This window comes from Oryzias melastigma, linkage group LG17 (genome assembly GCF_002922805.2).
Source record: "Oryzias melastigma strain HK-1 linkage group LG17, ASM292280v2, whole genome shotgun sequence".
NCBI classification, from domain to species: domain Eukaryota; kingdom Metazoa; phylum Chordata; class Actinopteri; order Beloniformes; family Adrianichthyidae; genus Oryzias; species Oryzias melastigma.
Window position 1 is genome coordinate 3,894,537 of NC_050528.1, and position 27,178 is coordinate 3,921,714.

Consider the following 27,178-nt stretch of genomic DNA (forward strand, 5'->3'; position numbering starts at 1 on the left):
TGACACCCCTGATTTAAAATGACCATTTTCTGCAGCTTCCAGCAGCAGAAAATGACCATTAAAGTTTCTGTCTGGAAGGAACTCGTTTTATTTAATACCATGATCTAAAATTAGAACTATAATTACATCTTGCAGAATTTTCTTCTTGAACAAATGTTATAAAAGATGTAGTTATTAAAGGTCTGCCTGGAATGTGCTGAAGGAAAAACTAAAGTTCACATGGTAACAATCAAAGCTTTTTGGGTTTTTGCTTAAAAACACAGTTGGAATTCTTGCCTTTTGGAAGCTTTGATACTATGACACATTTCTGACACTGTTAGTCAAACCGATCCCACAGTGTATTGACGCACACGGTGAGGGTTGAGCCCTTTTGTCTGCTTTGTCTTGTTTTCTTGGTCCTTGTCATGTTGAGTTTTCAGCATGTGTGTTTTCTCGTCACCGTCTCGCCAGGTTCAGGTTGCTAATTACCCACAGCTGTCTTTAATTAGGCTAATCATCCTCAATGTGTTTAAGTGTCTGGTTGTCAGCTGTTATCATACTTTTTGTTTCGCCCTTTTCTCTCAGTTTGATCATGTCTAAGCATTTTATAAGGGTTTTTTTCAGGTCTCTGGTCCTCTGATCACCACTTTCTGACACACATCAACTGAGGGATTAACTTGACAGCAGCTTTATCAGTGGAGATGATGAGTAGTCAAAGGCTGGATTGAAGCGTCAGTCTGGGAAATTGAGGTTTTAGTCCTTCTGATTATGAACAGTGAGAAAAAGATCATTTAATATTTGGCTCATCAGCAAAACTTACACTTTCTATGATCAGACGGTGCAAAGAGACACAGGTTTTTGGCATGAAAGCTGTCAGTGAAATCTGTTGAAGACCTACGCTGATAAAAAAAAATAATGTTTTTAACATGTTCCTGTAAAATTTTTCCCATGATAAAGGACATATATAAAGAAAATTAAGCTTAAAATTAATTGTATTTCTAAGAATGTCTTTGTTCAAATTGTTGTGAATCAGAAACAAATGAAATAAACTGGGCGGGGCTACAAGCTCCTGCCCCTTCAGGATGTAGACAGATCCATGAACGTCTTTGTTTTCCACATCTGAGCTGGAATCTGGATCTAAACTGTGAATTAAGAAATACTCAGACAGTTTTATTTGGGCATTATTTTAAATATGAGAAAAACGCAACAAGAAAATGTTATAAAAACACAAAAAAGATTATTTTCATTGGAGTAGTGCTTTAAAATATGTGTAGTTATACTAACCATCTAATCACATGACTTGATAAAAAACACATGTTGTGTACAGTAGGGGTGGACAACACTGGAAATTTGGGTAACAATCCAATACCAAGTAATTACGAGGCTAGAAGAAAAAAAAACAGCACCACCAGCAGCTTTTTTGTAATAAAGACAGTAATAAAATAACATAGTCACTAGTAAAAACACAACAAAAAAAGAAACACTTCAATAAAGTCAAGTTAAAGTCCCTGTAACTTTCCTATATCTAGGTGTCAAATGTGTTCTCCACATTTGACCCCTCCCCTGGGAGAGCGGTGAGCTGCAGACACAGCCGCTCTCAGGAGCCATTTAATGGTTTAAATAAATATAAAAATGTAAAGAACGCGACAAAACAAATCCTGCCATTGCGTGCAGAGATGTTGTTCTTTAACGACTGTCTGCTCTGAAATAAAGCAGGGAGGGGCGGGGCAAAGTGTGAGCAGCAGCTTGCCTAACACAGACGAACAGTGTTGGGTAGTTTTCCACTCAAATCGGACTTTTGTTCAAATTGGCCATTTTTTTCCCCAAGTCTTGCAACGCTGCAAAGAGACACGATGTTGGTATTAACCCCGTCTTTGCTGTATGTATTAAAGTCCTCTATAACATTTTTTTTAATTAAAAAACTTTTCTTGTAGTGTTTTAATTATGATTATGAAGTTTAAAACCAAAATCCCACAACCTAAATGTCTTAAAAAGCCATTTTTCATGTTGATCTGAAGCCTCTGTTTCCAAAATCTCCTCTGAGGGGGCGTGGCTTTTGGTGATGAGCTGAGTAGCCCCGCCCCTGATACCTTCTGTCTGATTATGATAGTTCTGTGCGTAAATCTTCACCACTGCTACATAAAAACATCCATCAATCTGGGTAATGTCCAGCCGTATGGTTCTGATCCGGATGTCAGCTGGACGAGGAAGTGAAGATCTTCATGGACAGAACTTCCTCCAAAATCCTGATTCTTTCTCCTTCCAGTTCACCAAAGACTCTTAGAGCCAATTCTCCAATTTCGTATTTCTTATTACGTTCGTTCTCTTTCATTTGAAAAATGTCACACAGACATGTTAAAAACTCAAAAAACAGGATTTTCATTGGAGGGGGACTTTATAAAAAAATGGCAACAAAAATATCAATCGAATCACGCAATTATCAATACTTCACCTTGGTATCGATACTTTCGATACTCAGATCAATATGCCCGCCCCTGATGTACAGTTCAGGAGGTAACTACCCTGATGGGGTGGCAGCATAATCAGATCACAGTGACAAAAGTAGAAGAAGACTTTTTATTGGTAGATATATCAGACTATCATCAGCCTAAAAATAATAATCCATTTAAAGCTGCCCAGACAAATAGGGTAGGTCCAGATTAAAGAAGACAAAAAAAAAAAAAAACGTTCCCAAAGTTGAGCCCATTTGACAGAAATGATAGACGTAAAACTTGGGAGGCTTAAAGGTTCAGACACCAGAGAAGATATAAACCGAGCTACTTTGGTTCTGGAAGTTCATGTAAATGTCCAATTAAATCTGATATTCAGTTGTTGACTTATTAAGCTTCATCAAGTGTGAGTCCAACATGACAACAAACTCTTCTGCTTTTTTCAGTGGTACAAAAACTGCAGATGAGTCACCGTTTCTGAGCAGATCCGTCCACACTGACTACGAGAGCCACACACGCTCATGACCTTCATAACTACAAATCATCTGAACTCCAATTTGTCTATTTAGCTCTTAGCTGATGTGCAGCTGACAAACATTTCCTGTGCAGGTGGAGCTAAAAATAGGCTGCAAGAAAACAGCCTCCAGTTCCAATGTGGAAAAGTTGCTTCTCAACTCAAGACACACAACAACAACAGGACGCCACAAGGCCGGATTTACATTTCTTTCTAGTGTAAAAGAGAACAGACACAGTTAAAATTCCACTTCAATCATCTTTTGATCCATTTCCAAAGCATTCTCATTGATCTTTTAATTATTTTTATCCAAAATAAAAAACTGTATCAGTTTTAAGTGCATATAGTTTCACCTGAACAGCAGGAGTTCATCAGGAATGAGTTGTGGGAGAACACATTGTGGTGGAGTAAGTCGGCCTAACTTCCCGTCATCCATCTATTTACACTCTCTCCTGCTAGCTGACAGCCCCTCACACCCCGACAAAAATAGTGAGCAATATTAGAGCCATCTGTCCGTACAGTTTGGATCCAGATTCCAGCTCAGACGAGGAAAACAAAGACGTTCATGGATCTATTTGTCTCCAAGTGGATGATCAGAATAAGGCGGAGCAGGGAGCGTATTTTCTGTCACAAATAAGATTTTTTTCAAACAGAAATGTTGCATTTGTTCCTGTTGTATAACATTTTGAATAAAGAAATTGTCAGGAATGCATTTCTAAGCATTCATGTATGACCATCATAGGGCTGGGCGATATGGCAAAAAAAGAAAATCACGATTTTTTTCAATTTTATTTCACAATTTCAATTTTACCACGGTTTCTTTAAAATATATTAAAATTGACAAAAAGGAATTATATTGATTTTAGTTGAAAGAAGTAAATACATTTTGAACAAATATTTATATTTATTCAAATGTATTAAAAGAAAGCACACGGGGGGGGGGGGGCAGCTCGGATTTAAAGTCACAGGCAGTCAACAAGCTTTTGCCTTCTCGCTCTTGCAGCTTTTCGTAGAAGATCGTGTTAAAAAAATCTCTCAAAAATGACAGATCGTCAGCTTTGGAGGTCGTAAGACGATTTAATATCGTCATATCGCCCACCTCTACTCCATCAGAAGAAAAATGCCACAAGAACCCAGTTTTCAACAAAGTGGGTCTTTAACAGGGCAACAGTGTTAATTTCGTTGACGAAAAATTTTCGTCATCGTCTTCGTCAACGACACTATTTACCCAACAAAAACGAAACGAAAACTCCCGCCCAGACACGAAAACTTTAACTAAATTGACAGACTTTTTTCGTCAACGAATAAAAACGACACGAAAATGCTGATCGAAGACGACATCCAATCATAATGACTGCTGGTGGAAGAGGGCGGGAGCCAATGCAGAGCAATCCAATCAGAACACAGAGCCCTGCAGCCTGCCTGGGAAGATGCTAATTCAATGAATTGTGTCTGTGATAGAGGTGAAAAATGTCTAATCCAGGTAGAAACAGAGAAGTACATATATGGACAAATGTTATATTAAAGACGACCCTCAACAAGACGTTGTGTGGAGCGACATCACAGGCAAAAACACCAGAAAACCTGATACGACGTTTGCAGACAAGCCAGCCTGAAATCCACGGAAAGGTAAACATACGAACAAACTCGATTATTTCCAGCGTTCTGGGCTGAATCCGAATTCCTCCCCGACCCTTCCAACAGTTGTTCCATTTTAAAGAGTTGGATTATCTGACATAGTTGTTTTAAGGGGTTGCTCTCGCCAAGCTAATTAGCGCCGGTACTGTGCGGTAGAGAAGCGCTTTTCTTCACGCGGGTGAAGCTCTGAAGCTCAGAGGTTTACATTTAAATGTAAGTCTGGCTTTATTGTTACAGCATGACGTTTGTAAAGTTATAAACTGATGTTGTTGTGTATTTCCGAGTGCTAGCAGCCCCGCTGCTTCTTCAGATCCACAATCAGTCACCGGTTTAATCTCCGACGCCATCACGTCTTACGTGACAACAGCGCCCTCTATTGGCCGGCGGTGGTATTACAGTTCACCACACATGCTGTTCAAGCACATATAACATGCTCATAGGTGTCCTGGACAGCTTACTCCCTAGTGAATGTTTTTTATGCATTTTTACACTTGACTACCTCTTCAACATATATATTTTTTTGTGTTCGGACATTTATAATAAGACAAGTTATTTACACATATTTACATGTGACCAGCACAGAATGTGATGGGAATTCATGTTTTGTCCACATACAATATGTGCAGCCAAGATCCCGTTGCTGCATTACCGGCACGCATTTTAAGTTTGTGCAAGGCTGGATTTCTTTTGTTGGGCGCACATATTTAAAATTAAACTTTTAAGTTAAAGTCCCATTAACTGCCACGCTCCTAAATGTGTGAAATGTGTTCTCCACATTTGACCCATCCCCTGGTGGAGCCGTGAGCTGCAGAGACAGCAGCACTCAGGAAACATTTGCTTGTTTAACCCTAACCATAACCATAATCCTAACCTTAACCCTTTACTCTGGGTCAGTGCGACTAAGAAAAAAGTTTAGCACTGGCTGCAGGTTTTTTGAAAATTACGTGTGAATAGACACTTTCTGATTGGAAATGGGATGGAATTATAATGATATAATTATATTTATTTTTTCTTTTATTGTGTTTCAAGTTGTTGAAGCTGAATTCGCAAAAATGACAAGTTTGGAAAGCAAAGTGAAGTAAAATGTTTTGTTTTTTTTACAAATTACTCAAATCTTTGCATGTTATTCATATGATCATACGGTGTAAATGTGATTAAAATACTTTGCCATTATTCTATATTTTCGTCGACTAAATATCCACTGTAATTTCGTCGACTAAAATTTGACTAAAATTAATAGAATCAACATGACTAAATTGCGACTAAAACTAAACCCTATTTTAGTCAAAAGACTATGACTAAAACTAAATTAAAATTCTCTGTCAAAATTAACACTGCAGGGCAATGATTTTCTTAAGCCTTTCAGAGTAAACTATAGCCATATATATGATCATATATTTCCTTTGGAAAAACAAATGCAACAAAACTTCCAGTGGATTTCTATAAGGAGTAATTCCTCCCCGATCCACCGTGTGGCAGTACAGGAGTGAACCTCCGGGTTGTGGACCAGCTAACACAGAAGAAGAAAACCTGCTTCAAATCGCTTCAACCAATCAGAGGAAAGGAAATCTGTTTTAAATCTTGAGCATTGTAGGAACACACAGCTTGTAAGAAAGTGAATTTTGTCTTGATTCAATATTTTGATAAATAAAAATGGGTGGTTCTAGAAATTGGAGGTAGTCTATGACTGTTAAAGGCAGTTTGGTTTTACAGTGACTGCACCATCGTCACCATCTTTATGGCTTATTTTTATCTGATCGTTTGCATTGAAAAGTTAAAATGGAAGCTAACCCGTCCTCTAAGAAAAACCATTCCATCTAAATATATTTATATATATCCTCCATCCTTTTGGGTCACACCCTCAAATATGCAGATGTTTGCACTTTTGTGCAAACTGTGTCTCCCTGTAAATCACCTTCTAGTTTGTTTGATCTCAAACCGCTTTATGTTCTTTATGTGTTCATAACGTGTAAATAAATAGAAATCTCAATAAGATATGATTAAGAAAGTCTTTCTTTTAAATCAATGATGGTAGAGGAAAGCTTAAAGAATACCATAAAAAAAGAAATATAACTAATCTTACTCTGGGTTTAAAGATCTGTTTCAGCATCACGTTAATCATCAATCTTTGCTTCAAGCACTTCAAGTACAACATTGATGTTATCATTCGCCAAGGAGACCTTTTAATGGATTTTATCTAACAAACCTTAATGATCCGGTAGATATTCCCTTTCACAAATTGTTCTATGTTAATAACTCCTCAGGGGCCTCATGGGAAATTAATCTTCAGACTTGAACTATTATGAAGGCTGAAGAACAGTAAACAGCTCTCCATCTTGTTCAGAGCTACCTGACGGCGAGGTGGGAAAGTGATGGAGCTGCTATGAATTAACGCCACTCCTGCTTTTATTATTTATATTCTTTTTTTTTTTTTGGCCGATTGCTAAAGGGCTTTCAGTTTTTTAAGTTAAATTTTCTGCAGCACGAAAAAACAAATCTGCTGCTGAAGAAAAAAAAGTTGCCGTCCTAATAGAATATTAAAGTTTCATTTTGACTTTTTTCTTGAACACTGCAGGACTTTAAGGCTCAGTTTTGCTCATAAAAGAGAAAAACCTTTTTTTTTCTTTGGTAATAAATCACAGAGAAGAGCCGACAGCATCAAAATAATTTGTTGCTACGGCTTTGAGGCAGGTGCTCAGTCCATTTGTGCTCAGCTTTTTGTGAAAATGACAAAAATACAAATAAAGAAGTCAGAAATGATCATGTTCGCCACTTCTAGTTCAGCTGTTGCTGAATGTTTTGTCATAACATTAGTTTCTGTTTTGGTAAAAATATGAAAATACTTTTAGAAATCAATAAAAAGATGAGTCAAAAATGTTTATATAACTGATAATGGTGCCATAGTATTTTTACCAAGACGGTGACAGCATCATTTATGGTGTTTATTGTGCCTCCTGCTCTGTGATTGTTGCTGTTGTTTTTTTTTGGTTTTTTTTTTTGGAATGACTGTGACTGCAATCATCTGCAATCAGGTACAATTGCAGTGGAATTGGTCTCGGTCGAGGATGCTCTGCGCCTCGCTGCCTTCGTTTTTCTAGATTCAACACAAACGGGTGAAAGTGTTAAATCAATATCGTTTGGACTTTCACCGACACTCCAACCAGTGTCAGAGTGTCGGTGTGTGAGACCCAAAAACAGCCCGAGACTGTAAACACAGAGCATCAGTCTGAAATTACACAGGTTTCTGAATCCTTTTGTTTGTTTTTAAGAAACTGGATAAAAATATGTTTTCACGTTCTGTTTATCAAAGACATTTTCTTGCTTTATTTACAAAAAGAAGCTTGGAGGAAACCGGAGCTCTGTCCTGAAGTTATGAACTGTGTGATTTCTTTATATCACTACAGTCGGTGCCCTGTGACAGACTGGCGACCTGTCCAGGGTGAACCCCGCCTTCGCCCTTCAGTAGCCAGGTTAGGCTCCGGCACCCCCGCGACCCCGAAAGGGAAAAAGCGGACAAGAAGATGGATGGACTACAGTCGGTATAAACCATGTTTTATAAAGCTTTCGTCACAGGCAGCCATGAGAGGGTTGACCTGTACGAGTGCTGCAGGTTTTTGGGTTGTCAAGGCCCGTGAAGGGTCACGGAGAGGCGTGGCTATATCTTAAAGCCGTGATACACCAGCTCAGTGGCCTTGTGGTAGAGTGTCCACCCTGAGACTGGAAGGTCGTGAGTCCAAATCCAGGCCGAGTCATACAGAAGACTCTAAAATGGAACTCGGTGCCTCCCTCCTTCAGTCCCAGCATTAAGGGGTTGGATGGGGTGGTAAAACCACCAAATGGTTCCAGGGTGCAGCTGTGTCTGCAGCTCACCACTCCCCCAGGGGAGGGGTCAAATGCAGAGAGCAAACTTCACACACCCAGGTGTCATGAAAATTGGTCATATCGCGATACGTATCGTATTTTGATACGTGTCGTCAGACTCTTGCCAATACACAGTCCTAATATCCATTTGTGAAGAAATGTTGTGACTAAAGTTTATTTTTGACTCTTAACTGTAGCATTTGAAGGGGATTGAAAAACTGATATTTTGTTTGTATTTAATTTTTTTTTAATTAAAGATTTATTTATTTCTTGAAGTCCCCTATGACATTTTTTTATTATAAAAAGCGTTCCCAGTAGTGTTTTATTTATAATCATTAAGTTTTTGACCAAATCCCCACAACCTAAATGTCTTAAAAAGCCATTTTTCATGTTGATCTGAAGCCTCTGTTTCCAAAATCTCCTCTGAGGGGGGTGTGGCTTTTGGAACTCCACCCTGATCTCCCGTCTAAATATGATAGCTAGCGTAAATCTTCTCCGCTGCTACATACAAACGTCTATCAATCTGGGTAATGTCCAGCCGTCTGGTTCTGATCCGGATGTCAGCTGGACGAGGAAGTGAAGATCTTCATGGACAGAACTTCCTCCAAAATTCTGATTCTTTCTCCTTCCAGTTCACCAAAGACTCTTTTAGCTAATTCTCCAATGTTTATTGACGGTGATCAATACATTCAATCGTTTCTCAGAGTTCTTGATAAAATAATCAAAGCTAACATCAAAATGCTCTTTCATTGATTTACAATCCTTTCCAACTGCGGTCAAATGAGCCGCCGTTCACATTTCCGTGGTCACATCAAGAAGCTCCGTGGAGTCTGGTGGAGATTTTCCAGCGTTCTCAGTCCTGCTACCGTAAGTATTGGATGAAACTCACACCAAAAATCCAGTGATGCTGATTTGACCACAGAAATGTGAACGGCGGCTCATTTGACTGCAGTCAATGTGAAGATACCATCTTCTCTTCTCCAGAACCTGAACTAGACACTAGGAACAGATGAGGGTTTAGTGCATGTGCAGCAGAGCTGTTGATGGAAAGAAGATCATTCATTCAAACAGAGTCTGAGGTTTAAAAGAAGAAATACTCAGAAATGCAAAAATATTTCTCATTACATTTGTTCTCTTTCAGCAGAAAAATCCCACACAGACATGTTAAAAACTCAAAAAACAGGATTTCTATTGGAGGGGGACTTTAACAAACTAACTCTTTTTAAAGTGTTTAATGGAGTTCCAGAATGTTTCAAAAACCTTTTGTGTTGATTTTTTTCTTTTCTTCACCGATAAAGTGAAAAGACTTGAATATTAACTTTTGGTAGCACATAACAGGAATTCACTTAGATATATTTTACAGAGTCCGTCCAGGATGAAGCCTGATGTGTAAAAAAGTCGAGGTCTCTTAGAATCAGTGAGCGTTCCTGAAGAGGGAGGCAGAGAGTCATTATCAGTAGGAAAGCATTTGGACCACAAAGCAGAAAATCACCATGAGAAAGTAAACAGGACGCCTATTTTTAAACTATTTTTTTTTTTCACCAAAAAACATAACAATTTTTGAAACTTTTCCCAAAAGTACAAATGGAACCAGCTGGCCTCCTCTGATGACCTGAACCCTCATGTGCTACATTAACACAATATTCGCTTTTTTAAGGAGTAAAAATAATGAAAAAAATAATTCTGTAATAAAAAGTTGCTCTTTTATTCTTCGCAAGAGGAGATGATGACAGCGGCGAACTGTCAGCTGAGAGCTGCGAGGAAAATAATTGTCAGTAGTGGAAAAAGTGGCGAGGCAGAGACGGGCAAACACAAAGAGGTCCTTTTACCAGCAGAGGAGAACTGTCTCACGTCACAACATAAGCAGGAAACCACACCAACACCACCACCGCCACCGGGCCCATGGGACTGGCTGCCTGTAAGAGTCAGGGAAAAAGAGGTGGAGGTTTTAGGATGGATAAGGGCTCCGGGACATTAAATGAAACCCAATATCCTGCTTTTTTGTCTAAAAATAAATGGAGAGGCGATCATATAAACACAACACGGTCTCTGTGTTTTCATACACATGCTGTGACCTATAGAGAGTGATGTAAGGGGGTACGTCTGAAAAGCGGTCATTTTTCAAATGAACTCGAGGCTGAAATGAATGGTTTATTGTTGGATCCTGAGCAGCGCAGAGACACGGTAAAGTCTGCGATTTAAAGGGTTAACGGGAGTTTGTTTACAGAAGCTCCACAGACAATCGAGTCTGCTGAATAGCTCATTTAATGGTCGACTGGATCCAAGTCATTAAAGAGCGAACGGAGATGCATTTTTCCTTCCATGTTAGTTTAAGTCTGTGGAACATCTGTATCACCCAAGCAGATTCTTCTGCCGCTGCTGAAAACGTGAAGTTCTTACAGTAGAGGCACATGGAGAGAAGCAAAGAGAGGTCACCACCTTTTATATTACAGCCAAACATTACTTTGAAGGTAATCGCTTCTTCCAACTTCTACAGTGTTGAAAAGCGAAGGTGAGTTTGCATCGGTTTGTTCCTGTGTGGCCTCCTGATGACGGATGGGACAGACGCGTTCACTGTCTGTACATTTTCTTCTTTAGTAAATATTTGCAAATTGATGCCCCATAAACGGGAACAGGTCTGAACTCCAAACTGTTTCCTTATTCTTCTGCTTTCTGTTGGAGACCTTCTGTGTTTCTGTAAAACACGACTTTCTGTAACTCAAATTATCACAACGTAAAAAAAGAGTAAATTAACTTGTTATTAAAGGTGTTTTGGACCAATGATGCTGAAATCAAGACTGTGTTTCACATTTGACTTAAAGTCCCACTGCGGTCATCTTTTTGAGAGCGACGCCATATTGGAATCAATGAGACATGGTTTAGTAGACACAGTAAAATGACCATTAAATGTTTAATTTTGGCTCGATTTTAAAAAGGAAAATACTCTGATTATTAGAAAAATAATTCCCAGGCCATGATATAAATACTTTTAAACTTTTTTTATAAATGGTTTATTATAAAGGAAACTCAACACATACCTGATGCATTGTTGTGATTTTATTCAAATCTACACACAGACTGTTCCTAAACCAGGGGGGTCAAACTCAATATATATAGAGAATATAGAGCTTTTTAGTAGTTAGGGATTAGAGGGGGGGATTCGGACGCAAACAGTTTAACTTACTGTAAATCTTTGACCGTTTACGTGATTCTGACGAAGAGAAAAACAGATTTTCATCTCCGATTTGCACAAAGCTGCTTTTCTCTGCTTCAGAATCTGCTGGAATTGTTTTGATTTCATAAATGGTTGAAGAGTTGAGATGGCCCAAAGAATGGCGTTAAAGGGTTGAGTGGAACAGAAATCTTCAGCTTATTTTACATCACAAATACCATCTTTTTTTAATTCACTACAACTTTAACAAAGAAATACTCAGAAATTCAAATTTAGGTATATGTTTGGGTCTGAGGTCTGCAACCTGTGGCTCCAGAGCCACATGTGGCTCTTTTATCTCTCCATGGTGGCACTCTGGCTGAAGAAAAATAAAATAGTAATTTTTTTAAAAAAAATTGAAGATTAGCTTCTATTTTAGCAACATGCAAACGTTTTTGGCTAATTTGTTATCTAGTGGGTTTTTCAGCTAATTTAGACTTTTAGCTTCTATTTTGGCAACATGCTAACGTTTTTGACTAATATTTTTAGATAATTTGTGATCTACTGGGGGTTTTAAGGTAAATTTTGAGTTTAGCTTTTATTTCAACAACATGCTAACATTTTTTGGCTGAATTAATTTACAGAGAAATGTTATGCTAATTTGAAACTCACCAAGCTTGATTTTTTGCTACTAAAAATAAAATTGTAAAAAAAATTGAGATATGCTAGTTTATTTTTTGTTTTTGTTCGTGCCAAAAAAATAGACATTATTAACAATTAAGAAAAAAAAAAAGAAGGTTATGAATGCAAACCAAATTTCTTAAAGGCTGAAGTAAGTCAATGCGGCTCCTTCTAGGTTTTGATCAGTAGAAAACAAACCCAAATGGCTCTTTTACTGCTAAAGGTTGCCAACCCTTGGTTTAGGTAAACGTTTTTAATACATGTCCTCCATCGTGAGAAAAATGCAGCAAAAACATTTTAAAAATGCCATTTTTATTAAGTTAAATTTCTGTTCTGAATGTATTTTCTGCAATTATTTGATGATTTTTGCTTCTTCCCTCTGATCCCATCAATCCATACAAACGACTTCATTTCCAGGAAAGTCATTCAAACTGACTTTGCTGTACTTGTTCTTTTCTGGGTCACGACCTTTGTCATTAGCGTGATGAGGGTTCATGCTGTTCCGTAATGACGTTCCTGGCTCTCTGACTTGAAGCACTGCAGGGGCTGAGTGTTGGGTAAATTATTTTTGGTGCTTGGCAACTGTTTGGAACACTTTGACTGTGAATAATCTCCTGGAAAGCCCATAATAAGTGTTTTAGATTGATGGGTTACAGCTCCTCAAAAATCTCTGCAGATGTTTTTCTTCTGTGGAATTTGTACGTTTCAAGCTTTCATAAAGTCATCTGTTTTCGAAGCAGCGATGGATGCTTTTCTTTCATTTCTTTTGAATTTTTTTTTTATTTTTTAACCCTTTAAAACCGGAGCTCCAGTGTTTATGTTCTTTGATGTGCTGTAAGTTTTTTTAACTGTAAGCACGGTCAACGTTATTTCAACGTCATTCTGAATGAGAAAAGCGGCTCCGAGCCGCTTTTCTCCTTCAGAATCCGCTGAAATGACGTTGATTGTATTAATGGTTGAAAAGTTACAGTATGTTAAAGATTTTGTGTGTTAAAAAGTTTAAAAGCTTCACAGTTCTTCCCTATGTTGTCGTTTTCCCCTGTTTTGACTCCTTCTTAAACCGTTTTCACGTTATGCATTCGTGCACTCGAAGATGAAAAGATGAAAGCTGGAGACATAAATCAACATGGCAACAAAAAAGAAAATATCACAGTGTCACTTACAAGGTATTAATACCCGGGATCACAGTCAACAGATCCCTTCAGGGCGACCTTCAGTTCAGCGAGTGACCTTTATGTGCTCATCACCCCGTCACGCAGCACAATGCGCTCATCCTATAGCCTGTGCAGTACTGTGGGAGGAGAATGCCAAACCACCTGGAGCAGGGCAGCCATTATTAGTGATGGTGCCAAGATACACTTAAACTGTAGCCTCTCAGTCTGGTACAAACATGCCTGTTGAGCAGAAAATCCTTCATGCAGACGCAGTTAAGGAGGCTGAATTTAGAGAGCAGAAGGAGGTGTTTGATAGAGCGTATGGTGTTAAATTACAGCCAAAAGTCCCCCACGAGCGCATGTCAAAATCCACATGCGCAATGAACGTACTCCATATGCGCAATGAGCGTACTCCACGCGCGCAATGAACGTACTCCATATACGCAATTAACGTACTCCAGGCGCGCAATGAGCGTACTCCATATAAGCAATGAACGTACTCCACGTGCGCAATGAACGTACTCCACGTGCGCAATGAGCGTACTCCATATACGCAATGAACGTACTCCACGTGCGCAATGAACGTACTCCACGTGCGCAATGAGCGCACTCCACGCGCGCAACGAACGTACTCCATATACGCAATGAACGTACTCCAGGCGCGCAATGAGCGTACTCCATATACGCAATGAACGTACTCCAGGCGCGCAATGAGCGTACTCCACGCGTGCAATGAGCGTACCCCACGCGCGCAACGAACGTACCCCACGCGCGCAACGAACGTACCCCACGCGCGCAACGAACGTACCCCACGCACTCAACGAACGTACCCCACGCGCGCAACGAACTTACTCCACGCGGGCAACGAACGTACTCCACACGCGCAACAAACGTACTCCACGCGCGCAATGAACGTACTTCACTCATGCAATGAAAGTACCTCACGTGCGCAATGAGCGTAGTTCACGCGCGCAATGAACGTACTCCACGAGCGCAATGAACGTTCTCCACAGGCACAACAGGGCAGGACAGTCTCCACGCCCGCTCCTCTACTCCTGCACACTCATGAAACCCATTTTCCTCACTTGTTGGAGTATTCTTACCTCCCTAAAACTAGTTCTGCCCCCTTGTGGAGGACTGTGTGCTAATGGAGCATCTCCTGCGCGTAGAACTAAAAAAAAAATTTTTTTTAAACTGGATAAACCCGCGTTTCATTTGTTTTTCAAGATGAAACAACAGTAACAGGGTGGACCCAATAGAAAAGTGCTCAATCAAATGCAGGTTTCCATTTCGTTTGTTTTTTTACACGAACTCGGGCAGGATTTGTTTGTTAGGAGCGCAGGAATGCCTCCATGAGCGTGTGGTACTGCAGGAGCGCTCATGGACGTAGGATTGTGCCTGTGGAATGTTCAATGCGCGCGTGGGGTTTCATATACACTCTTGGGGGACTTTTGGTGGAAATGTAACGCCATAGAGATGGTCAAACTCACAACAGATTTTGTCATTAAATGAAGACAATTCTGTTTTTGTTGAAAGTTTGGTCTTTTGTCTGAGATCACGTCGACTTCATTTTGTGTCTGAGGTTTTATTTTGATGTTTCAATCTGGTTTCAATGCACATCAGCTGTTTCCAGTCAGTTTTTTTCATCACATTGGTCTTTAGTTGTGTTTTATCACATAATTTTTTCTTTTTCCTTATTTCTCTTTTAAGTGTTCATTTCATATTTTATCCAACACGTGAAAATCTTTTAATTTTGTATCAAAAAATGAAAAGAAATGGCAAAAACGTGTTTACAAATGAATAAATAAAGCTAAATATTTGTTGTTTTTTTCAGTCTGACAGCATGTTGGTGATGTAAACTGTTGCTAACGGCATCTCCAGGATCCAGGCCATGGCTCGTCTCATAACCTCGATGCTAACAAAAGGCCGGGACGACTGTTTCTGGCTTGTAAATCAAAGAACAAGCTTATGCATGTCAATCTAATGACACCCCTCTAACATAATATACCAGTTATCGGTTCAAAATAGAACTTCAAAGTCACAATTTAGTTTTATTATTTTCAGGTGGTTATGAATCTGGATCAAATCTTTGATTGTTGCGGCCTCATAAAATTTGACTTTTTCACATTTTTATTTACAGTTTCAGTGTTAATGTTGATCCTGCAGTGATTCAGAGAAGGTAATCTTCTGTTTTTACGACACAAGGTCGCGTGTTGTGTGTTTGTTGTTTCAGGAGTTGTTTTTTTTGCCGTGAACGTTTAGAAGCAGGACATGTTGTTCTTATTAGAGCAGTTCTACTGTATGCGTGTCCTGCACATGATTCTGACTGAAGCTGGATTTCCATGTTGGAGCACAGATTATTCTACTTTCTCATTTTTTTTCAGAGACAATTAAACTTTGAAAGATCTTCTCCGTCATCTCTGCGAGCCCACGCAAAGTGAGGTTCAGTGTCTAAACAGTAAGATCAAATTATTACCTTCTGTGCACAAAAAACAAGAATAGTTTTGACATGATATGACATGAGTGTGTGTAACTTTTAACGCCGGAAAGACAACCTCATTGTTGAATGTTTAATGGTTTTTAATGTACTAGGTTTTGATTTTTGAATATTTTATGGATTTATTATGTTTTTGATTAATATTTTTTACTATATTTAACTTGTAGATTTGAAATGTTTTTATAGTTTTATTCTTTTAACTGTCTGGTGATTGAAAGCAGCTAACTGCTTTAGAATTTTCTTCTGGATTAATAAAGCTTCTATTCTATTCTATTCTCACATCTCATATCTCGGCCTCAGTTTGATGCCATTATGAAAGGCCCAGAAATAAAATCTTTAACCTGTATTTGTTCCCAACTTTTTAATGTGTGTTTTTTTTTTTTTTTTGACAAAAAATGTCTGGGTTTGTGTAACTTTTATGCCCCTTGGCGAGGACTTCCTTGGAAAAGAGATCATTGGATCTCCAGGAAATTTACAGGTAAAAACAAAACAACCAATATTGTATTTTATAGAGACACTAAATACAGTAAAAAATGAAACATTAAAAATATAATTATTTTCAAGAAGATTAGTAAAAACATATTGACTCAAAAATATAAGTATATATAAGTATAAGTAAAATAAGTATTTTTATTTATTTGTAAGTTAGGCAAAATCATTTGTACGCCGGAGTATTAGTGACACCAAACAAAAATAAAAAAGTAATGTTTTTTTTTTCTTGTAAATTTACAACTTTAAATCTTATAAATTTACAAGAAAAAAAAGTCATACATTTCAACTACGACTTTTAAAGTCATAACTTAAATCTCAGACTCTATTCTCTATAATTTAACAGTTTTTTTTTTTTTTTTTATAAAATTTACAAGATTTAAAGGCATAAAAAAATAAATAAAAAATTGGTGGTAACTGGCCTAATATTCCATCGTACATTTGAATGAAGCGTTAGAAATTATATTTTAAGTTAAAAGAAATATTAAATCATTTAGGTGAAAATATGTTTAGGCCAATAAAGATGAAGAATTCAATCCTAATGAGAAAAGGATTGGGAAAAATAATTAACCCCTTAACCACTGCATTTATTTCAAGCTATAAAAAAATAAATAAATGAAAAAAAGTGACATTGTTGCTTTTAAGTAGATGCTACATTTAAGTTATTTTGGAGCCAAATTGGTTTGTCGCATGTTTGCGACAGCAGGCATTAAAGGGTTAAACTATTTTTATATAGCTTATTTAATTTGTTTACTTAAGAAAAAGATGTAAAAATTGTCCATCTCAATAAAGGTTTTTATTGATTTGAAACAGCCAAATCCAATTTATATTATCCTTTTTTTCTCTTTAACATTTTTAAATCTCTTCTGGTTGATCTAAACAGGACTTTATAAAAATCTAACAATTCTTTTTCTCCATTAGAGTTAATCAGATGTTGCAGTGAAACAAAAATACATCCTAAGATGTAAGTCATATTGGCAGAAAAGGTCTAAAAAACACCAACAAACGTGTCAGACTTCACTTTTTTACATCACATGAAGCATAACAGCTTTGAAATTAAATATAAAATAAATTAACAATAAATCAACAAAAAAGGGAATGGATAATGATTATTCTTAAAGAGCATAATTGTTCAAAGTTAGCTCATTTAATGACTTTTAAGCAGATAATTTCACTTACAATGCGCCAAAACCGTTTCATTGCTTTATTTTTCTCCTTTTTTTACAGAAATCTCTATGCCAACAGCCAGTATATAAAAACTGTCCTGCTTTATGCCAGGCGGCTTTATCTGCCTGTGCAGGTATTTTCATGGTCTGGCTGAGTAAATGTGGGCGTATGCCGGTTTTTTATTTGATTTTTTTTCACTCTGCAGTTCACAGAAATGTCCCGGATTCCCTTTTTCATTTGCAGAGTTTTCCAAATGCGGCAAACGGGAGTCGAGGTACGGAACGTGCCGTCGCTCCACGGTTTAACGCACCGTGCATCAATAAAACCCGCCGTCGGAGACGAATAGTTGGACGGTTCGGCACAAATCCTCCTAATTGATTTAAGCTGTCTCAGAGGGAAGGAAGGCTGAGAATGAAGCAGGAATTCGTCTCGCAGCGTCAAACTCGTTTACGCAACAAATGATTGTCAACACAGCGCTGCGACGGCGTTAACAGCCCGCCAGACTATAAACATTTGACCTTTATTGTTGTGCGGACGACATGACAGAAAGGACTGTAGAGGGCAATAAAAAGTCTGACTCAAGTACAAACACACAGAGGATCCGGAAAACCTGCTGATGCAAAATTAAGCAAAATATGTGTCTCTCCTCAACATTTATGCTTCAACTTAAACGTTTGGTGTCTTATCTGACACAACACTTTGACCTGTATTTAAATTCACCTTGATGAAAGAAGCAAAGAGGCCTGTCTATGTCCTAAGCATTAAAAAAGGCCTGTTTCTACACGCCGCTCTACAATGCTCCGTTTGGTTTGATCATGGGAAAAGAAAACAGAACGAATGCTGACCCAACCCAACGACAGCTCAGTCCGTCTGCAGCATCCAGCTCTGAAACCAGAACGAGATGAGAGGAAGGACACAAAAAAACTTGGAGAATCCACAGGAAACCCGTTTTATTCTGGGTATTTATTTATTTATTTTATTGTATTAATTTGGCAATTATTGGCAACTGCTTCCTAAAATTAAACTACCAAAAGAAAAGGTCAAATCAGCTGCATTTCCATTGACTATAAAATTGCGCAAATTGGATTTGGGAAAATAAATATTAATAAAAACAACGATGTCAAAAAAACCTTATCAAACCTAAGTTTTTGTGCTTGGATGAAGTGTTTTTGAGGTGTATCGACATTGACATATTGCGTAAAACTCTTATGGAAACTCTTTTTTAGAATTAAACGAGTCACATGACCAACAACTGCCTGGCCGGCGCCACAAGACGTCCCACAGCGTCACGCAGCTCATCAAAAGTTGAACGTTTCATGTGGAATTGTTGGATCCAAAACTCCTCTGTAAAAACCATGATTTCCCAGAATCCCTTTAGCTGCTCCCACGTAGCTCACCGCTCCACGGCCTGTACTAGACGCCGACGTCTCCTTTGATAGATGCCGATGAGCGCTAGCTCTGTAGCAGAAATGCGTCGCCGTGTTTTTGAATGACTTATCACGTGAGTTGGTTTGTGTTTATTCTCATAATTAGGATTTAATGGAAACAAAATCGTGTTTTTTCAACATTTCGATAAAGTTTTGCGCATATGTGCGGTGGAAACAAAGCTACTATTTTTTAAAGCTTAAAAAATTGTTCCCCTCATTGATTTTATCCGAGGACTGGACAAAAAAAGCTAATTTCTGACTTTGACTAGAGTATTTGTGCCACCATATTGCAAGCAAAAGTCTCAGTTTTTAAATCTAAATTTTCGAAATTTTAAACAAAATGTAAAGTGTTAAGACAAAAAAATCATAATATTTAACATTTGCTTAAAAAAAACATACTTTTGAAAGCAAAAAAAAGTTATCTTTTATTTGCAACCGTGGTCACTGAAACTCTCTCCTATTATAATAAATCTTTGCCAAATCAAATAATTTTCATTTACATTCAAACTCTCACAAGGTCCCTAATAATAAATAAATAAATAGCAGAATTTAATTCATATTAAAGTTTGTGTACAGATTAATAGATTTTTTTCACATCAGTTCACTCATCGTATATAAACAGATTTATGACATGTGAGTTATTATGAGAGTTTTAATGTTAATAAGACAAAATTGGTTTTATTTTTGTGCACCTTCGATTTCTTAAAATTATTTTCCTTTTCTAATTGGACAAAAATCAACACAATCTGGCTTGAAAACACACTAAAAATAAAAAAAAAATGTCAATGATACTTTTGAGTTTTTTGTGCCCAATTGACGTAAAAATAGCTAAAATAAAGTCAACCGGCAGCTTTAGCTTGTAGCTTAAAGACACAAGTCAAACTCAACAGGAAAAATCTGCTCTTAAAAAAAGAAACACATCATACTTTTACAAAGTTATGATTTTAAATGACCTGTAAACCACAGACGTGCTTCAAATCTTTTTTTCTTTCAGGGAAAAAGCCGTTGTGGTGAAACTATTTTGCTTTTCTGCCTCCTCCTTCAGCCCATTAGAGACGAGCAGGACGCGTCAGCTCATCCATCATTCTAACCTCTGCTGGGACTTCTGGCCAGCAGGACGCTCCGGCAGCCATGTCTGCTCCTCGCCGTTTGATGAGAGATTTTTAGTCTGACAACTTTTACCTTAACTTTTAGAGTTAAAGTCGCTGCCTTTTCTTTCTTAGCTTTGGATAAAAACAGTATGTCGAGTAGCTAAATTGGTCTGCGTCACATTTTTTTTTTTTTTTTTGGAGTTGAATCTCCAAAGCTCAACGCTCCTCTTTGTTTGCTCTTCCTGCCATTCTCAGAAGAGCTTTGTGATGCACTCAACAAGTCACTCATTTATGAGCTGCAGCAATGATGTGCTGAAACGCACATCCTTAAAGGGTAACCAAACCCTAAATCAGCTTGTTTTGTTGGTTGACCTCTATAAATGAGGCTTTAAAACTCCTGTCTGTTGGTTGTTGCCAAATAATTTTTGCCAAATTAAAACATACCTGTTTCTGGACTGTAAGCCGCTACTCTTTTCCTAAGTTTTTGAACACTCTTATACGAAGGTGCTGTTGATTTTTCTTCCAACACTAGGGTTCGCTCTAACCGGAATTAGAATAAAAAATAAGATAGAAGAAAAATCAATGCAAAGAAGAATAGCCTGCGGGACTTTTTCTTTAGCAGATAGAACACGCACCACAAATAACTGGTAATTATTTTCAGATCCTTCCTCATAGAAACCACACGAAGAAGTTTGTATAAAGTAAATTTAAAATTGAAGGCCACTGAGCTTGCTATCCACCAAGGAAACCGTGCTGCAGCACACAAACTTAGCGTCAATAAATCTATGGTGAGACGTTGGAGGTGGCAGGTACATTTACAGTACAAAATCGCTCTGTACATGCAGTAGATATCTGAGGCTTATAGCCTGGTGTGGCTTGAATATCTTTTGTTTGTTTGTTTTTAAGAGCGGCTTATATACAGGTGTGCTCTATAGTCTAGAAAATGCGGTAATTCATGAAAATTTAGTCAAAAACTGTCAATGTGCTGCCCCCTACAGGTTGAAACGAGGTATTGCAGTCAAATTTTGTGATTGGTCAACTGGTCTAAGTCCCAGAAGTTTCACGTCATCATGCTCTGCAGCTCTAGTATAAAAGCTCCGCCCATCTTTGACTCTGTAACGGTTGGTTTTTAGCTTTAGCATGACTTGTAGCTGTATTACCTTCAGCTGTCTTACACAACTTTCCAGTGGACTTGGAATTTAGGGAACAGAGGTTGAGTGCAGTTGGCATTGAATCCAGCAAACTCTGTCCTGGAGATGGATTTAGCTATGATGCTAGCTGCATTTTACCACCTTCAGACCTGTAAATCCTCAGCTGCCCTGCCAGCCCCGCTGTCGGGCATTACAAAAGCAGCGTCTTGAGCATTAATATACATTACTGGATTGGCCCTTACCTATTGGCTGCTATAAAGACTTTTGTGCACAGGCGCCATTTCTATGCATTGAGTCGCATCAACAGAACGCAGCTGTTTCAATGCAGGGATCAACTACAAAATCGGGATAGCTCCCTCATTTTTTAAATAATTTTTACAAAGCATGGCTCGAATTAAAGCTTAAAAAAATGATTGATGTCGTGGTGTATTTATTTCATGTTTATTATCTCTAAAAATTAAGCTGTAAATAGTGCAAGAACAGCACTTTCTTGTGTTACAGCTACATAAAACTAACCTAGCTGTTAATCATAGATCTAAGCCACACCTCCGCTCAGTCTGGCTTGACTAGCCACGCCTCCTTTTTTGGGGAGCATTTTTCAAATCTGGGCTGAGAATGGAGTCAGCCTCCAATGGCCTGTTTGGTTACCCTTTAAAGTTCTGCTGCAAACAAACACAAACACTTCACAAACTAAAACAATGCTTAGAAGATCATGTTAAAAGATGAACTTTTATATCAAATGCTTCATTTCTTCAAAATAACATAGATCCTTCTCATTCCTCAGTGGTAATGCTTATAAAACTACCAACAAACTGAGGTCTTCACTTCCTGAGCGGCCCTTAAAGTGGAAAAAATAAAACCAATCTGGGCTGATCTTCCTTCCAGCTGCCACATGCCAGCACCGTGTCAGTGGGATGTTGGTTTTCAACATGCAAATCACTTCTAATGCTTCATTCTCGGACACTACAAGCCTGCAACAGTTGTGGCACACGTCGCCATGGCAACCTGGAAAGTATCTGAAAATTTCTGCGGTGAAATGACTTTTATGGTGTATTTTATGGCTTAACCCTAACCACATACTTTTATTATACAATCTTAGCCAAGTTTTTTTATTGCCTTTTTTTTTCACCAAGAGTTTTTATTGGCCAAAATGTTTTTTTTTTCTTTGAGTTTTGGGGGTTTTAATTTTCAGAACACAAATCCTCTCAGCCACCGTAAAATCTGTAAGTTTGAGAAACAGCTATGAGAGTTGCTCACCAAATGTTATTCTTAAAAGTTGGAGCTGATTTTGTGAGTCTGACAGGAAAACGGCTTAAAACAAGTAAAACGAGCGGTATTGTGAGCCCCAAAGGCGTCACCTTCCCCCGCCGTAGCAACACACCGCCCCACCCCCACTGGCTGAGCAGCTGCTACGCAAACCAAATTAGCCGCATGTGACAAATTCTTTAAAAGAAAAAAACTTTATCTCTATAGCAACCATTTTCATTTTGGGTCAGATAGGGGTGAAGAACAGGTCCATATCAGTTTTAGAAAAATTGGCAAAAATATATTTTTGGATTGCCTTGGCAGCAGAGATTTTTTTTTAGCCACGCCCACATTCCTAATATGTTCATATCATATTGTTTTGTTTAACTTGAGCCTAGGATTCATGTATTAGGTGAGCTCTACCTTTCTTAGCTCGCCATGCTAACACGATTCAAAACCTGCAAACTTTATTACAATATTTTTTCCACTGTAGCTTCCAATGATGCTCGATGAAATAAGGAGGCAATAGATGAAAATCCCTTGGAGGAATAAGAATTTGTAAAAAGTGCTAAAGGTATTTACTTTTTAAATTCAAGATTTTCCCAAAGTCAAGAGTAAAAAAAAAGACTTTGGTTGTGGTTGCAGATTTCAGCAAACTGTTTGTTTGTGAAATTTAGCAAAGATCACTCAAACAAGTTTTCTTTTTCCACATTTTGTGAAGTTTCACTCGCTGCCACAAAATGGCTGCCAAGTCGTAAGTTTCAGACCAGGAAAATTATTCGTTCCGAATCGAGTCCTGAATGTTGCGTTTGGTCTGTATTCAGACTGCAGTCAAGCAGACTATCGTTTTCGGGACCAAAGCTTGTAATCAAAACAACGTGATTAAAGATCTCTGCAGTCATTGGCCAGTAGTTATGGGGGCGGGTCAAAACAAAAAGAGAAAGATGGAGGTGAGGCACTTTGTAAATCCCTGCTAGGATAGTTCACTAAGTCAAACTTCTTATTTTGCTGATCAATTTTGAACATCTGTATGGGCGTCAGGTTTACTGGTGCTTTGCTACGACAGAGACATGTTACTGGAGACGCCATGGCTACGAGGTACGCTAATGAGTGTTTATGACATAAATTGTTGGGATAACAGTGTGAGAAGCAATGTGTATCACGTGAATAGTCTGCATTCTGCATACTGTTGCATCGCTGCTCCACGTTTGTCCGCTAATGACCGTCTACGGTGCCCGCTTTGGTCCAGTCGTTCCAGTCTGTATTGGAATCTCAGAGTGAACCAAAGTTCAGTCCGATTGGAAACGAACCGAGACCACCTCAAAAGATGGGTCAGAGAGCGGTTCCTGGTGCCGCACCAGGATCCGTTTGGGGGTTTTCAGACGGAAACTTTGTTCTAGATTATCGGGGAAACGAACTCTGGTTCCCTTTAAAGCCTCATTTCCACTGAGCGGTCGGTACGGGAGGAGTAGTACGGTACGGACCAGTTAATTCTGGCGAGCGTTTCCACTCAGTTTGGTCTTACCTCCAGCGGGCGGTTTGTGGTGAAGATCGCTGGCATGTCATTGTAGTGCGATGACTAGCAAAGAAATAACAACGGAGCTCGTATTTTTACTGCTTTACGTTTTGTACGCCGTGTATTACAGGAATTTAATGTTGTTTGAAAGAAGATTGTGGGCAGCTAAGAAGAGTATAGCCGCAAAGAGGAAAACGGAATTGTTAGTTTCGCGCTATACTGATGCTTTCTAATGTCATCACTTTCTCCCAATCAGCAGGTTGCTATAGCAGCTCCGCCCCAACCGTCCTGTTCTATTTTTCTATGGATCTACAACGGATGGGGCCCTCTAGAGGTTCGGGTAAGAACTGTTTAATGGGTCCATTTTACAATGAAAACGTTCAAAATAGGGAATCGTACAGTACCACTCAGTGAAAACGAGCTTAAGCGGACCAAATGAGTCCAGTCTGGTATTTTCCAAGTCATATTTCAAAATGTCTTCAGATATCCCCAACACGAGAGCTTTGGTTTCAATAGTAGATTTTTTTATATTTTTTTTTTAGATCCATGAGAAATTTTGGCCCAATTCACTTTTTGGATGAATTCTCCCGCTGTCATGATGTCATCATTTGTGGGGTAGGTGTGTGTGTGACGCAGGTCAAACATTATCCCAAATGTGCAGTACGAACTCAGAATTGTGAAAACAATCCGGTCCTTCGGTCCAGAATGACTCCTGGACAGGAAATAAAAGTTACAATGTCGATTTGCTCCAGAAGAGAAATAATATAAATGGGTCACTGGTTGTGTTTTAGTTTGTTTGCCAAAGACATAAAACAATAAACACTGTTTTAACTTTTGACAATACAAAGACATAATAAAAAGTGGGTCATTAATTTTTAAATTAAAGATCAAAAAGAGAATTTAAGTGGAGAAAGTAATGTTGCATGACTTCAAATGTGACTGCTTTGTACTTTTTTTTCTTCAAACTGACTGTTGTTTTAAAGTAACAACATACTAGTCTCTCATTTAAACAGATCCGGTCAGAGATCATCTGCAGCTGTTTGGTGAATTAGAAGAAGATGACAAGAATCTGAAATGATATGCTCCTCTAGAAAGAAGGTTATTTCAAACTCTGGAATGTGTTTTTTAAGACGTTCTGGCTTCAGCTCTTATACTTAAGGTGAAGCACATTCTTTCTGGAGGCGCAAATATCAGTTGAGAAGAGACATCTCCCCACAGAGGAAGGCGGTGACTCATTCACCTGAAAGACCAACATTGCTGGGAGCTGAGTCACCGGGATCACGCCCCGGTTCAGCCGCCAGAAAGTCAACCGCTTCTCCATCCGCCTCAGATCACAGCTTGGCAGCTTCGCGTTTCTGTTTGCAAACTTGTTCAAGGAGATTTTTTTTCTGTCAGTGGACCCTCCTCTGAGGAGAGTTACCAAACCTCCACAGCTTTATCTCCTCCGATGACGTTTTTCCAACTTTCGTTTGAAACAGTGAATGAAGCAGATGAGATGATTGTTCTTCTTCTTTTTTTTTTTTTTTTACTTGCTTTCTAGTGGCGAATCAGAAGCGAAGACTCCTGTCTGCTGGAACTTTAGACTTATATCCTAAAATGTAAAAATCACTCTTATTTTGAAACTCTTTGCCTCATTTTTATTCCTATTCCATCATTATTTCATCATATTAAGTCTCTCCACTGCTGTCATTAAGCATGATGGCTATGGAACCACGGAAAGACAGTCAGTTCGAAAAGACCAAATCAACATAGAAAAACCAGAGTTGATGCATAAACCAATTTTTGTTACGTTCTGGGTAAAAGGTGTTCCTCAACATACATCACAACACAGCTCATTCAGTAAAAAAGGAAAAAAAATAATTAAAAAATTAAAAACAAGACCATCTGATAATGAGAATTTTCAGACAGAACGAAATAAGCCAAAAATTCCCTAAAATGTATTTAATTTAGTCTGTAAATAGGGTGAAAAATGTTATCTTATCAAAATATATCATTTTATGAAAAAAAAAAATCTTATCTCTAAAACATGTTTTCTTAAACTAAGAACGAAAAACTTTCTAGAGATTAAGATTTTTTAAGATTATTGTACTTGCAAATCAGAAAAGACATTTTTGGATTTGGAATCATTTGAAACAAATTAACTAATTAATCCCAAACTTGGAAAAAAAAAACAATTGCGATTAATCTTGATTTTTTTTTTAAGTTACACCATTTCCCGACCACTTATTATCTTCAAATAATCACAATATGAAATCACACACAAAACTGAACATTTAGAACATTTATTTTATTTATTTTTTTAACGTTTATTTTTAAATAATGATACTAAAAATAAAAATCTAAATTAATCAAACTAATTATTTAGTTTGTAAAATTAATATATGGTAATACAAAAATATATTTTACTTAAAATTAAAAATTAAGCTTGCCAACTAAATATCTTGTTGATAAATGTAACATTTATAAATTCAAATTAAAAGGTGAAAATATGAGTTTGAAAAAAGAAACCCGTTTATTTTTCCCAAAAAACAGGCTAATTAACCAAAAATCTTCTTGATAATATTTGACTACGTATAAACCTCATGCATTTCCGTCCTGGGTGGCGTACACCACTCGTTTCATTCATTTGGTTTTTCACTCTTTTTTCGTAGTTTTAGGAGGGGTGGAGCTACAGACCCCTCCCCCAGCAAAAAAGCATCACACCCCCTGCACACTTGCCCCCCGATTTTTGAGTCAACATTATTATCATTAGTGACAAAGATTAGGAAATCATCAAGACAGACTTATTTAACTCTTTAGTTACCCCCCAAAAAAACTAGAAAAGTTTTTTTCCTGCTGCTTATTGCCTTGGTACAAAGCCCCAAAAGGGACATAAAAGTAAAAAAAAAAAGTTTTTTCCTAAAAAAAAAAAAAAAGTTTTCCCCGTAAAAAAAATAAAGTTAAAAAAGAAATTCTGGTTACAAACAGGAACTGTTCTGGTTATCCGTCGTGGTACGTTGGCGTGCGAGCTCTCCAGCAAAGCCCTGTTTGCTGTATCATGGAGTCAAACTGTTATTCTAGACTCACTAAGAAAATAAACTCAACTAGATTTGCAATTCCTTGAAGAAATTGCGTCTGATTGCTGAAAGCAATAGCGCTTTGAAGCATTTTACAGCCGCAAGCGTAAA

At 38.0% G+C, this 27,178-nt stretch overlaps 1 long non-coding RNA gene across 3 annotated transcripts in view; it reads right to left on the reverse strand.

The window, feature by feature from the left end:
- LOC112147442 overlaps nucleotides 1-27,178 on the reverse strand; it is a 56,230-nt gene that overhangs the window by 25,765 nt on the left and 3,287 nt on the right. For all 3 annotated transcript variants that reach the window (XR_002919454.2, XR_004949451.1, XR_002919453.2), the window contains exon 3: nucleotides 10,272-10,358. This is a non-coding gene — a long non-coding RNA (uncharacterized LOC112147442). The remainder of the gene's footprint in view (nucleotides 1-10,271; nucleotides 10,359-27,178) is intronic.